At 33.0% G+C, this 16,370-nt stretch overlaps 1 long non-coding RNA gene across 1 annotated transcript in view; it reads left to right on the plus strand.

Annotated features, from left to right (window-relative positions):
- Positions 1–16,370, plus strand: part of LOC106880046 (uncharacterized) — a 65,120-nt gene that overhangs the window by 14,753 nt on the left and 33,997 nt on the right. The window contains exon 4 of the long non-coding RNA XR_001410699.2: positions 8,302–8,429. This is a non-coding gene — a long non-coding RNA (uncharacterized LOC106880046). The remainder of the gene's footprint in view (positions 1–8,301; positions 8,430–16,370) is intronic.

The following is a 16,370-nucleotide window of genomic DNA, read 5'->3' on the forward strand; positions in this document are numbered from 1 at the left end:
ATATATAATGGCATTTCTATATAAGCTTAAAGCTTATGGTGATCACAGTGCAATGACTAAGGAAAATAATATAATAAAGGGGCATATAAGCCCTCGACAGAATAAAGAAGAGTTTGCTATCCGCGTGGAATAGGAAAGCCTTCGACGCGGATAGGAAAGCTTTCTTTATTCTGTGGAGGGCTTATATGCCCCTTTATTATACTATTTTCTTTAGTCATTGCACGGTGATCGCCATAAGCTTTAATCTTATATAAAAATACGATTATCATTATTTACATGATTGTAAATTCGGTGCCGTATAAAAAATCATTCGCACCGAAAGCCAGACCGTTATTTAAATAACGATTAAATCAAGTGGTAGCATGGAGAGAAAAAAACCTTATAGGCTATAATTATTATTAAAATTATAAATAAGGGTATGTAAGAGATACCACCATGCTTGAAATAGCAGTGAAAACCTGACTCTAAAACCACATCATGTATCCAGTACAGAACAAGATGAAAAGACAAATAGATAAATAAACGAGTAAAACAATAGATAATTCCAGATCCTGGTTGTCTGGTTCTGTATAAAAATACTCTGCCTTCGTCAATGAAATATACTAAGAACTATACATAATTTAGTTAACCGTCCAAACACCATATATATATGTGTGTGTGTGTGTGTGTGTGTGTGTGTGTGTGTGTGTGTGTGTGTGTGTGTGTGTGTGTGTGTGTGTGTGTGTGTGTGTGTGTGTGTGTGTGTGTGTGTGTGTATAAACGTAGTTTAAGAAAAATCCATTCATATTTTCCATTAAGAATAATAACTTCGAAAATAGCCGTTTTCCGTGCTTACACCTTTGTTTTGCAACATGTTACTGTTGCAATGAAAATATCTAGTGTTTTCTTTTTACGTGAATAAATGGAAACGAATATTAAATGAAATTCTGAACATTTTCTATTTTGCGATCTATTACATCCTGATGTGTTTTGGGAAGTATTTGTGCTTGTATATTATCACGCTATTTCTCTTATATCATTCGTGTTGATCAATAGCACACTGTATCTCGAAGCTTCGGTTTCCAAAATAAATGATACAGACACGCTTTCATTATGTCTCCAACAACGAAGACGCCACCCTTTCTATTTGGACTTCGCTGGATCGAATCCGCTCTCGGTGCCGTTAGTAACCCGACATCTTAATATTTGTACTATGAGTCAATTCATCGCATTAATATTTATATTATCGAGAAGCGGAGGGCAATGAGCTGGCAAGGTCGTTAGTGCGCCGGGCAAAATGCATAGCAGTATTTCGTCCGTCTGCGTTGAGTTTAAATTCAGCTGAGGTCGACTTTGTCTTTCGTCCTTTTTGGATCGATAAAATAAGTACCACTTGAGCACTTTCCCCCTCCTCCGAAATTGCTGGCCTTGTGTCGAAATTTGAAGCTAATATTAATATTATCAAAGGCGGAGAGCTGACTGAATTGTGACCAGGTCGGACAAAATGCTTCACGGCGTTTTGTCCTTTTTTGAGTTCTGAGTTCAAATTCCTTTCGCGGTCGATAAAATAAGTAACAGCCAAGCACTGGGGTCGATGTAATCGATCGATCCCCTCACCCGGAATTGCTGGCCATGTGCCAAATTTTGAAATCAATATTTGTTTTATCAGTTAATATTGCCTCAATGTGAGACAGTGAAGTGCGTTACTTTAGCGAGAAGTGTTATGTAATTCAGTTCTTAAATTGAATAATTTTCATCACATGTAAATGATTAATCTAAAAGTGTGATTCAGATGAAAATTATTGAATTTCGAAAGTGATTAGATTAAAAAATATTTGATTGAAATCTAATGTTCAATTCAAAATCATGCAATTCTGAATTCTATCCTACTTTATGATATCTGAAAGAAATATTTTCTACTGTAATGCTGGAACAACTTCACTGCTATGAATAAAATTGGATTGAGAGGAACTGCGACACCTTTTCAGATGATTGCACCTATTTTAGAGTGGTAGGCTGATTTGGATACGCACGGTGAATGCACTAAGCAATATGAATTTTAATGTGAACGTCGACATCAGTTCAGCCCAAACGCCGTGCTGTTTCGGTTGCCATTTGGAGAACAAAGTGGAGGACAAATTTCCGTACATAGGGCAAGCAGTCTTTTAATGCAGATTTCGGCTACTTTCATGTTATTAAGTGGGGATTATTAAGGCTACTATTTCAGCGAGTATTAAAGGTATTAGGAAATTGAATATTGATAACAAATAAGGTATCTGCTATATACACATAACTTATGTATGATGTTTTATATATTTTTATATCTAGAGTTCTCAACTGGTTTAAAAAAGCAAAAGCTTTTCAGAAATACCTACACAAACGCAGACATATGTCACACATATATACATAATATATGCAACCCTCTCACTCTATGTATGTATCTGCCTGACAATCTGTATATATGAAACTGTTACTTTACACATACAGACATAAACATTTGCTCTCTATTTTATAGGGTATGCTCTTTTTCTGATTTATGATCTTATAACGAAGTTTCTTTGCTCCCCGCCGGTCACAAAGTGTATGATAACAGACCGCTATCAGGTCCATTTCTCACAACTCCACCGCCGGTTGGGCGCTTCTGCATAACCATAAAATATCTGTAATATTCTTCGCATTAATGGATTTACACAGCACCGGATATTCCTTTAAAAATATTCCTACACCATCAAATGAACTGTACAAAAGAATGCTACTTCGAAAGATATTATAAGACGCATGACGTGGAAAGCTTTTTTCTTCGACCAAGTTGCACCACATTCGGACAAAGACCGCTTTAACATCAGGTCTAGAAGATTCCTATCCAAGATCAAAGAACTCGAAGCTTTCGAAACAGACTTGCTGGGTATTATACCAAACCTTAGATTCCGTAAGTCCTCATTCACCTTTTAACGTAGATTTAGATCCGATATACACCTCCTTAAGAATACAGATAGAACCCTACTATTCTCAGATAAGACAAATAACTATTATAAGATATATAATGACCTCTACAACAGGCTCTTAGAGAACAACATCACACAAAAATATAGACGGGCCGCACCACACGCCTATGATCGCATCAATAATGAGGCTAAACGAATAGCTACCGACCTAGGCATCACCGACATAGTAGAAATACTAGCTTAACGTAATGCTTTTATAACTATCGAAGATCACGAACCGAACTTCGCTTCCAACCCTAAGTGCCGCTTGATTAACCCTGCCAAATCCAAAATCGGACTGTTGAGTAAACCCATGCTAAGAAGGATTAATAAAGACACAAGGAAGGCGTCTAATTTCTCTTTATGGCGTAAAACAATCGAGGTGTTACATTGGTTTGAGGCCAAACGAAGCACTTTTAGAGTTAAGTTCATACAATTCGATATAGTAGACTTTTATCCATTGATATGTTACTTGATAGGGCATTAGTATATGCTAGACGAATTACCAACATAAGCGATGGAGAAATAGATATAATTATGCACGCTAGGAAAACGCTGCGGTTCAACCAGGATTCGAACTGGGTCAAACGAACTGACCCTGAAGGCTCCTTCGACGTCGTGACGGGGTCATATGACAACGCTGATATTTGTGACCTTATATGGTTTTACATTCTGGACACCCTGGGTAATTTGGTTAATACTAGGGATGAAAAAGTTTGCTCATGTAAACACATGACGAAATTCCTATTCATCAATCTTAAATAATTCTTCCTTTTGACAGATGAAGTGCAGCTAAGCAGTGTGTTTAGCATGCTGACGATCCTACCAGCTCGCTGCCTTATTGTTTTCAAATCTTTAAACGATATTTGAATATTAAATACATTTTAAAATGCCTCCAAATTTTAAAAAAAGGAAGAAGAAAATGAACCGAAATTCAGTATTTATTGAGATTTTCTGGATATGAAGAACAAAAGGAGAGAGGATTAAAGATGTCGAGTCGATTGAAGATACTGCACCTCGTGTTAATTTATCTTAACAATCCCAAAATAGGGAACACTCCTTGAAATGAAACAATAGATGATAAAATTAATATGAGCTAAATGGAAGGAAAGCAGACAGACACAGAAGGCTTTGAAATCAAAACCAAGACAAAAAAACATTCAATATGGTGTAAGCTTATGCTATAACGTTTCTTCCAAATTAATTATTCCTCGAATATTTAAATAGCCATCCATAATAAAGGATTTAATGAGTTCATGTTTGCAAATGAGTCAATTAAGAAATAAAACGACCAAAATCAGTTAAAATCTAATTCGTTACTAACAGTTAATTATTTAGAGATCTCCTTGTATATTTATAAGTCATTGGCAGTATTTGTTTAAGATTTATTGAACAATTAACCAGAAACAGCAATTATTCACTGTGAACGTCTGAGAGTTAAACCTGCTTTATTGAAAGAAGAGCAACAATGATGTAGTTAGTATTAAACCACGAATGATGTTAGACCAGCGATGATGGATTTAGTTAATGTTAAGCTACCAATAGTGTTTGAAATCAATATTAGACTAAGAATGGCCTACTAATTTCGTATTAGACTAATAAGGAAGAATTAACTTTGTGTTAAACCAATAGTAATAGTAGACAAGCAGCAATGATATGTTTAGTTAATATTAAACTAACAATGTTTATCAATATTAGACTAACAATAACGTTTTCATTGAATATCACATTTATAATGATAAAATGATGTGATTATTTTACTAGAAACTACTGATTCTGCTTATCGTTGCTTATATATATATATAGAGAGAGATTACTAAAACATGAGAGAGACTGTTCTACTTAAGGGGAGAGAGCTGCTTCAGGATTTATATACACAGTTACAGTAAAAAAAAACTTGTTCAGTGTGCCACGCAGTGGAACTGAACCCACAACCATGTAGTTGTGAAGCAGACTACCTACCACACGCCTTTGCCTATTATATATATATATGAAAGAATAATAGATTAACAAGATGGTCACAAGTGGAACCTATTTTATCACAGATGATAGGTCTGTTCAATCAGTGCAGAGTCGGAGCTAAATACCAACAATAATGGTAAGAACATGGATCTTTAGCGCAAATATTTCTCTACTGTTTCAGCAACTGTTATTCAAAAATGAAGACGATTCATTAAACAACGTAGGCGTAGAAAGCAAGAATAACAACAACAGCAGTAACAACAAAATAAAGAAAAAAAAATGTGTGATCAAATCTAGAACATATCTGATCATAGGTCTTCTTAATCAACGCCAACCCGGGGCTAAAAAATATTAAAAACACGAAGGGTCTTGACGTAATAGACTCATTTCTTTGTAGTTTCTTTATATCAACGTTACCGTTAGTAAAAATCATTAGTATGATAACCCGTAAATTTTAGATATTGAAAATTAAGTGTCGTGTCGAGAACTACCATATTAGAGTGGATAACTGACTCCTGAGCTCATCTTTAAGGATAGACTGTAATTGGCCTCTCAGAGACTAGCAATTCTCAAGAATTTTCCCAATAGCTATTATCATCAAAGTTTAAAACTTTGCTACTAGTGGAGTATATTTATATTGTAAGTCATAACATCTCGTTAAGCAAAAGCGACTGCATTAGTTCTGATGTTAACCATGGAATTAAGGAACCATTCGCTAGGAAGATTATCGTTGCTGACACTAACTTATACAGACACATACATAAATGCTAGTGTGTGTGTATGTGTGTGTGCATAATATATGTATTGTATGTACTTATATGTATATTTGAATGTATAAACACAGTGTGTTAGTATGCGCATGTATGTGTATATGAGTATATGAAGCCATAAGTATGTATAGACACACACACACGTATATATATACACACACTTATGCATGAAAATGTATTTTTACACATATGCATTTATTAATAATAATATGGTTTATATATATACATATGGAAATATGCATGTAGGTATACACTCATATATATGCATTAATATAGACATACATATATATGTATATATATATATATATATATATATATATGCACACACAAACATACACACACACACTCACGCACACACTCACACTCGGACACATATATGCATACATATATGCATCACATATATGTATCTTCAGGAGTTACCTCCTAGTTCGTTATCGTTCCATATTTTGACTTAAATAAACGTGAGGTAAAATTAAGACTTTCATTCATACACATAGTTTCCGGCGGCAAATCCACTGATTCTTGAATCTTTTGGAACAATAGACGTTGAAGAAATCAAATGAGAAGCGTCAGAGATATTGTTGGATTTCTGAATTCTTCGTTTTCTTTCATCTTGTTCGCTCGCAATGTAAAGATAAATTGTATGTTATTGTTTAGTTTCAAATACCTCTATTCGTTCATCTTCTATCCATGCGTGTAGTAAATATAAATGGATTAAAATATAAAACATGTTTAAGGATATAAAAGTATTAGGGTGTTCATGTAAGGTGTTCAAATCAGCATAAATCATATCGTTAATATGCAAACTTTAGGTTAGTTTAAATATGTTTTGGACATACTTCAAGGGTAACAGACAAGGCCGTCTTCGGCGGTATTTGAACTCAGAACGGAAAAATCGCCGCCCAGCATTTTGCCTGGCGTGCTAACGGTTCTGCCAGCCCCCAGTTTTTAAAAGCCAGTAATTTCGGGGGAGTGAGAATCAGTCGATTACATAGACAACAGTGCTTGATTGGTATTTATTTCATCGATCTCGAAAGGATGAAAGGCAAAGTCGATCACGGTAGAATTTGAACTCAGAACTCATCTCTATGAGAAGAATCCTATGGTGAAGACCTCGTCAAAGAAAATTACCTACAAAGAAAAACTGTAGTGTGGCTTTAAATAACGGGAAAAAGGTGATCATTTAAAATTTTTTTTTTTTTTCTTTTTTTAAAGATATTTAGCGTTATAAAAGAAAGTTCATTGTTCGATTAGGTTAATTGCATAGAACCTTTACCCAGAGTGTATGAAAGGTACGGAGTTCGATACGCTGGCGTTTCACTGCTCACTTTTATTCTCCCTTTTCTTAATGTATTTACCCAATCTTCGCAGCTGTTTATCACAGCTATTCTGCGCTTGTGATCTAATTCAGATGAAAGAGATCCTTGAGAAGAATATAATGGTGAAATATTTGTCAAGAAATATTAATTACAACAAATGTTGCGAGGCTTTTAATGATTGAGAAAAAGGTGATAATTTTAAGAATTCAAAATAATTTTGTCTTTTTAAGAGAAAAATATTATTTTATTAATATAATAGAACAAAAAATTCACTCATTACAAAAACTAATCAGTAATCATTTAATTAAAAGATAATATTTTTCAGTAAAACTTGTTTTAAAATATATTTATTTGTAACAAATATGCCGCTACTAACCCTTAGTTGTTCTTAGGTGAAAACAAAATTTCTAAATTTAAGCAAATTCCACATTTAAAAAATAGTTACAATGGTATAATTTTCTCAATTATAAAAGTAAATATAACCAATTATAATAACAGAATCGTTGGTAAAAAGTGGACCAGAATGAAGAATGCGGTCGCAGAATCCTAGAATACTTTAAGTCTTGAACCTGGAAAAGTACAGAACAAGCAGTTATTAAACCAGGAAAAGTACAGGAGAAAACAAATCTCAAAATATTGCTGCTAAATTTATTTCTGAAATTGTTCATCAAATAGTGTATGCAGTGTTTTGTTCTTTTTAATATTTTTTGCTTTTATTTTCACAAATTTCTTAAAGAAAACTCATTATCCAAAAAAGAATTAAATCACAGATCTTGTGTTTTGTGTAATTCAACAATGTAAAAAATAGTAAAACAAAATGTTTTATTAAAGAAACAAATGAATTAATTTTTTTAAAGTTTGCCTTAGATGAAAAAAACGTATGTTTTATCTACAACTGCAATAATATTTTTTTTAATTAAAGCTGATGAATAAATTGAGTGCAAAATGTAGAAATGACTGCTTAGCTTGCTTTACAACACTTAATGATTATAATTGCCAATAAAATTGCTATCATGTGATTATTTTAAAAAATATATAAATTTGCAATATCAAATTTTGAATAGGTAAACTTGAAGGTAAATTAGTCTTTCTCCTAAAATTGAAAATAAGTAGCTTCATGAGTATTCTAATTCTTAAGTAACTTTTGAATAAAAATAAAAAAATATAAAAGGTCATATATTGCTATTTTAGTTTTTAAATTTTAACTTCATCAGCAATATTTTAGCTTCTTTTCTTATTGTCCTGTACTTTTCCAGGTTTAATTACCGTTGTTCTGTTCTTTTCCAGGTTCGATAGTTAAGAATATTCTAGGATTCTGCACCCGCATTTTCCATTCTAGTAATGAACATGTTTATGCAGTCTCATTTATGATGAGGAATTAAAAAATAAAAATAAAAAAACAATGAAAAATGAAGGTATGAAATTTCATTAAATAATTCTGTTTATGCACGTAGATAAAATTACTGAAAACAAAATGGCGCCATACCTGCTGTTTAGTTCAAATTTACAATCAACAATGCACTCCTAATATCAAAATAAACAAGAAAAGACGAAAAGTAACGAATCAAACATGGTTGTTGAAGCAAATAGCTATTTTCATATATATACATACATATATTTGTATGTATGTATGTATGTATGTATGTATGTATTTATGCATGTATGTGTGTATGCATGTATGTATACGCGTATATAAATGCATATATACCTACATGCATGTATGCAAACACGTACACATACAACATAAACACTCACACATACACACATAACATAAATGAGATTTAAGCCTATTTCGAAAGGACAATAAATACCATATTGTCAACGGCAATAACAACAACTAGGGAAACGCCAACAACAAATATATAATTTAGCAGTAAATTGAACACCCCACCAAGCACACACTGACATACGTGTGTACCAATGTGCTCCCACACACACATTTATATATGCACATATGCAAACATATACATATATGTATGGCTATTTTATTATTGTATGTTTAAATATATTATTTTTCATTATCAAATGGCCAATTAGTTGTGCTGTTGAATGACATAGGGAGCGAATATTTCTTTATGAGAAAACCAATAAGCAATAAAACACATAACGCCGTTAATGGCTTCTCTAAAAGTGAAATGAAACGACACATTTATTTAAATCAAAATATAAGAAATCTTTAACTGAAAAATAAATACACAGAAAAAGAAAAACTTACAGGATAAATATATATATGTAAATTCATACTTATATATATATTTATGCATATATGCATGTAAATATACATGTACACATATACATGTACATATATCTATACATATGTGTATATACCAGTATATGTATATATACATAAACATATATATATGTATATATACATATATATGTGTATATTTACATATATATATGTGTGTGTGTAAGTATATATGTAAATGCATTTAATGGATGTTATTCATGCAGTCGAAGTTACGGCATCTAAGTTTATTCATTATTTTACGCAAATAAATTGACACACATCCAATGATATATATTTATACATACATGTTCATACATATATAAATACATGTATATATATATTTATAATCGTCGAAACGTTGTTTTTCCGAATATGGCGGTGAACTATCTCTTTCCATTTCTATCACTTTCTATTTGTCTGTTTGCCCATCTATCACAGTTTATGCAATTTTTCGTATTCATACGTATATATATATGTATGCGTGTCTGTATGTTTATATGTAGATATATATATGCATGTACATGTATATGTATATACATATACATACATAGTTGACACTCACATACATGTATATATAAGTATATATATATATATGTGTGTGTGTGTGTGTGTGTGTGTGTGTGTGTGTGTGTGTATGTATGTATGTATGTATGTATATTTCTTTGAATATCCTAACGAAATGTTTGTTAAAAAATAGGATCATGTGCAAATATTAAAAAAAACTGAAAACTGAGAAAGTGATAGAAAGGGTGACACAGAATGTTAAGTTTGTGGAGAGCAAAGCAAAATGTATGTTTATATGGGAACAAGGAACAATAGACGAATTTTATTATCATATTATTTTCTTTAACACAAAATAATATTTGAAATAAATTAGAATATACGAAACAATACATGTAATGTTAGAGAAATGTGAAAAATCTATTTTCGTTTATATACACGTACACACATAAGCTCACACACAGACATATATATACGAATACACGCATGCGCATACACACAAACACACACACATACATGTATGTATTAAAAGAGGTAGATATAGATATGTATATCTATATATTTATATATATATAAATGAGAATGTATGTCTATGTGTCTGTGTGAATCCCTAAAACTCCAGAACTACACAACCAATTTCATTCCAATTTTATACATGCATTACCTAGGTTCCCGGTTATGTTTTAGTCAAAAAACATTTTAAATTCTTCCATAGTTCGAGCCCACAGCAACATAATATCTCCTCCACTATTTAAGTATTACGTGTCAAAAGTGAAACAAAAACACTCATGCCAAATACTTTCACTTTAAAAATGAAACTTTTCCACTATTTCAGTATCAAAACGGAAACAATTACATTTCGATACTGTAATTTTTGGGGGATTAATTTACACTACATACGAAAATACAGACATATTATCACGATACGTTATTAAACACTCACAGATCTACGCATACATACCTGACGACTGACATGATTGACAAGTGTCAATACGAAATTTTATTTTCATTTCCTTTAAAACTACACATTTACTGTTCCATTACGGATTAATAATTATCGCAGCAGCTGCAAGGGTTTGTTGTTCGTTTCACTGTGGCAGCTTGCTACCCATATTTTTTACTCCGTTTTCTGAGGGTATTTTGCCATTTCTTCATTGAACCATTTGTATTGAAAAATCTAAAGATGTATGTATATATATGTATACATCTAAATTTGCATCTCAGGGCACGCGTGTCGTCCTACCAACATGTTTTCTCTCGTTGAATATTTTGCTTAGTCTGACTTCAACTGAAAGAAATTTAATGTTATTTTAGTTCTTGCATGAATTAAATTAAAGAACCAAATTATCATGTTCTCGTAGGCACGTTCCCAGAAATATATCTTCAAATTTATTTCTCGATGGCTTTTTTTCTTCTTCAACTATTAAAAAATATCTCCTTTCATTCCATTTATTCGATCGCATTACTTATCGTCTTCTTATTTGGTCTGTTGCTTCCATTGAAGAATTTGAATTTGAACTTTTCGCTTCTACTGGTAGCCATTCCTGCACAATCGCATTTTGCATTTCGGCTCTATCCTTTTTTCAAATCGTAATTTCCTCCACACTTGCTAACTTTCTTTCAATCACTTTTTCTTGCTATTTTCCCTTCTCCGTGAATTTTCTTTTCCCTTTCATGCATTTCGGTTTCCTTCATTTCCGTTTATTCCTGAATGCTTTATCATTCTTTATCTTCGAATAAACCGATTCTTATTCATTCTTCCTCTGTTCGTTCTCTTCTTCCCACTTTTCTCAAAACAATAATTCTCATGCCTTCTTCCCTTTCCATTCCCTTCAATAATCAGACATTCTTCTTCTTCTTCTTCTTCCCCTCCTCCTCCTACTACTATCTCATCACCACCATCCCTACTACTACTACTACTACTACTACCTCACCACCACAATCATTAGTACTACTACTACTACTACTACTACCTCACCATCACCATCACTACTACTCCTACTACTACCACCACCATCACCCCCACCTTCAACAAAGAAACGTCACCCGGTTATATACAACAAATGCTCTTCAATGTGCTCGCCTAAGATGCGACATTTCTCCCTATATCAACAACGATACACCATCACCGGCTGTACATTACAGTTTCCCACGAAACAGAAATCTCTCTCTAAATTATCAGCATTTTATCCTGCGTTATGAATAACTTTTATGCTGGCCGTTACATCGCTGACATAAGTCATGACATTGCAATAATATGCGTACTGTTTTACTGCTCTTCTCAGGCCAAACTACTATCCTCTACTGCAACAAAACTCTCCGTTCTCACACCTGTTTATCTGTGTCCGGCACCCGTGCACAACATGTATCCTCTCAGTTAAGGAAAAATTCGGAACCTGGTCACTGACCGATTTAAATGAACAATTTTCCTTCTTACAGTTCTATATTTAAGAGATGAGGAATTATGTACATTATTTACATTCGACGGATATTTGTCCTCATCTTGTTTGTTGTTAACACAACGTTTCGGCTGATATACTCTCCAGCCTTCTTCAGGTGTCTTGGGGAAATTTCGAACCTGGTCTCTCATTCCTAAGGTATTTTTCGATGTTGTTGTTGTTATTATTATTATTATTAATGTTCAGGTCACTGCTTGGAATCGAACTCGGAATTTTGGGGTTACCACTTACACCGGTGAAAATACACTGTTGATTGTCAACAATTATTGTGAATATGATAGTAATAATAATAGTAATAATAACAATAGTAGTAGTAGCAGTAGTAATAGTAATGTCATTACTACTCATAATAAAATTACTCTACCACAAACTAATAAAAGCCTCATTACAAAACACAATATATGTAGAATATGTAAAAGGCTTTAAAAAGAATGAAATCAATAGAACAGAAACGACCACACATAAAATAAATGAGCGCCGAGAATACAATGAAAATAGTACGGGGCGCAACACACGACAAACAAGCATATCATAATAGGAAAACAAGAAACAGGCAGGACGAAGACAGAACTAGAAATTAAATTGAAAACGTAGATTATTGAAGGATCATTAACCCAAATACACAACCGTAACAAAAGTATGTCTTCGATATTTCACACTTAGCAACCAACAGAATAGAAATACACACCACAACATATCTAAGTCAATATTGAGGAGGAGGAGGATATAACAAACAATGAAAAATAAAGAAAACTACGAGAAAGTATAACAAAGTCGATGAAGATGGATTATTGAAGATGGATTAACGTAAATTCCTGCCTGAGCTACAGATAAAACAAGCAGTTTTGTGAAACGTTAACTAAATATAACAGGTCTCTGCAAGAAATCCCGTCCACGGTAACAAATTACCTGAATATCAACGGATTGTGTAAACTAATCTATTTATTAGCAATAAGAACATCGATGGAAATAGATATTGATTCTGATGGAGTCATCCTTCCCTATCAGACTTAAGAGAAAATAAACAAATAAGTAAAATTAAAATAAAAAGGGGAAAAAATAACGTAAAATTTGAAAAATACATATATAAAATGAGTAAGTCTTGTCATAGTTTCGTGAAATGGGAAACGAAATCAAAAACAAAAAAATATCAAAAAAAGAGAAAAAACATTATATAAGAGAAAGAGTTCATTAAATTAAATCAGCAAAACTGTGCAGAATAAGAGACTTTGAAAATATACCAACCGGATAATACCTAACAAAGTTTCGAACTCCACCCCGTCCCAAAGTGGATGTAAATAGAATATATTTAAATTAATTGATAGTTTGGTGTTGCAGTGTGTTATGGTTAACTAATTGCCAATGAAATGAATCTTGCATGCTATCTGTAAATCAATTTCTTAAGTTAGTGGAAATACTTAAATAATATTCAAATATTTACAAAGCGTTCCCTTATCTATGTTTGTGCATGTTGTATTTAGTTTAACGCAACATCAGATTTTCTGTCCGATTATTTGCTTTTGTTTCGACCGACATCAAATCTAATCTAACAGATCTGTGATCAAATTCGTTCCAGCTGTGATCACCCTCTCTTTATTAGGATATCTTGTATCGTATAATTTCATGTTTTCTTTTTCAAGTTGAAAGACAGTAAGTTGAGACGTTTGAGAGATTTGGCTGTCATTTCTAGGTTGTCAGATCTATCAAGCCCGAATCTACCTTTAGGAGAGAAGAGAAAGAAGAACCAACTTAGGCGACTCAATGCGAGGTGAGATGGTGTAGGGTTTGAAACTAAGAAAACTACTCCTCGGTATCATGGGTACCATGTGTTGGATGCTGAAACTCAGTAATTTCAATAAAATCTCTCCTAACTAAAAGCAGAACAAGGAAAGTTGATATGAAGCACCACAGCACTCGGTTCTTCAACTCAAAGACTTATACATGAACAATCTTGTAGCTACATATGTACAATTGTATATACACCCATATACACATACACACACATACACAGTTGCACGAAAGCACATACACACACAGAAACAGCGATATACACATACACTAATAAACACATACAAACACAGGCTCTGTTGCTATTTAATAGTATTTTTACGTTTGTTCGACATCTTTACCTACCACCCTTCTCCAACCTCTCATCTTCTTAGCAACCTCTTATCTAACTGACCACTTCCTTAATCCATTATTACCATAACTCTTGTATTACAACGCATGGTTTCTTCCCCACCTAACTATTTTCTTGCTTTTTAAAATTCTTTTTCTTATCTGTTCTCTCTGTTCCCTTTCATAAGAAACGGTTTGCCTGTATCCGAAACTTCCTTTAATAATTTTCAGTATCCTTACAGGTATTACACATACATTTCATTAATTTCTATAACTACTTCCTTCCAACATCAAATGTTCGTTCTCTCAATCCGGTTATGATTGCCATTTTGTGGGAATTGAAAGTGGGTTCCAACTAGTAATATGAAAGCTGCACAATACATCGAACATTCAAATAAGATTTAAATATCTCCATGAAATCTTTCCTTTCAGCCTTTTCCATATGACAAGAAATTTGCACTCAAATCTGAATGTTCAGTGACCTGCTATGATTTATCTTGCTCTGGGCCTCGAAAGGTCTCTGCAAATTACTTTAATTTTCACCAATTATCAGAAACCTTTCAAAGGTTTCAGGATATTGCCATTCTACGAGATTCACAATCCTTTCAGTTATTTCTTGTAGAAGTCAAGTGATTCTGTATTTCTGTTTGAGCAATATATATATATATATACACACATACAGATAATACAATACTGTATATATATATATGAAAAGATAAGCAACTAGTTTTAAATCTCTGATCTAGAAATATGTAGTACCAATACCGTACAGTAAAGTATATTTGCCAACGCAACGTGGCTATCGACACATGATCTGTGTCCGTATACTGAGAGCAAGGGAGTCTACCGCTCCATTTCTAGCCATAGTGACACTTGTGGACCAATGGTTTCTGGGTAATTTCCCTTTATCAGTACAGGACTACCGCCGGCTAGAAATAGCAGTCACTCGCACTTGCTCACAGTATGTACTTTTAAAGTGACACACAGTTGCTGATCTCGTAAAGAAAAAAACAACTAGTTTTAAAGCCTACAGGTACAACGACGGTTAGAAAAGGAGCTGTAGACTCCCTTGCTCATAGTATACGGACACAGATCATGTGTCAATAGCCAGCTGAAAAAAATGTTTTTTTCTACGACTAAAAAGTAGTAACATCATTTTACGTAGGACTGCCACGTTGCATTGACAAATATACTTTACTATATATATATATTTATCTGTCACTAAATTCAGGTATTCACAGGTAAACTTAGGAAAGTGAAATTGAATAGTTATCAATTGCACTGAATACAACGGATGCCAACTCGAGAATATCATTTAATTAGGTAATTATATTAAAATTTTAATTACAGAAATTTATCTCTCATCGAACCATTTTTAATGACGATAATGATCTGCATCTGATTAATTATTAAGAGAAGATTGCTTGCATCAACAGATGTAGATAAAGAGTCGAAAGATAGATAGATAGATAGATAGATAGATAGATAGATAGATAGATAGATAGATAGATAGATAGAGAGGGAGATAGAGAGGGAGAGAGAGAGAGATGGAAGGGGGAGGAAAGATGGGAGAGAGAGATATAGGTAGATAATTACAGAGAGATAAACAGATATATTAAAGGAGTTACCAATTGATTGGTGAGCATCGATAGAAATGGCATACGTTAATAACCCGTGGGCATAACGGTACCTTGATGGAACGTTTATAGATAGATAGAGATAGATAGATAGATAGATAGATAGAGAGAACTAGGAAAGCAGAAACAGAAGCGTTTGGAGAATATAAGAGTGTATGTGTTTAATCTAAAAAGACCCACACACTCACATATGTACACACACTCACACACACACACGTATTTATGTTTAATACGATATGAATGATATATATGTGTGTGTGTTGTGTACATGTATGTATGTATATATCTATGCATATCGATATATGTATTATACATCTGTGCATACAAATATATATATATACAAACATACATACAAAGAGAGAAAGAAAGAGAGAGGGATTAAAAAAGTGATGTAGTAAAAGACAAAAAAAA

Source organism: Octopus bimaculoides, chromosome 22 (genome assembly GCF_001194135.2).
Source record: "Octopus bimaculoides isolate UCB-OBI-ISO-001 chromosome 22, ASM119413v2, whole genome shotgun sequence".
Lineage (NCBI taxonomy): Eukaryota > Metazoa > Mollusca > Cephalopoda > Octopoda > Octopodidae > Octopus > Octopus bimaculoides.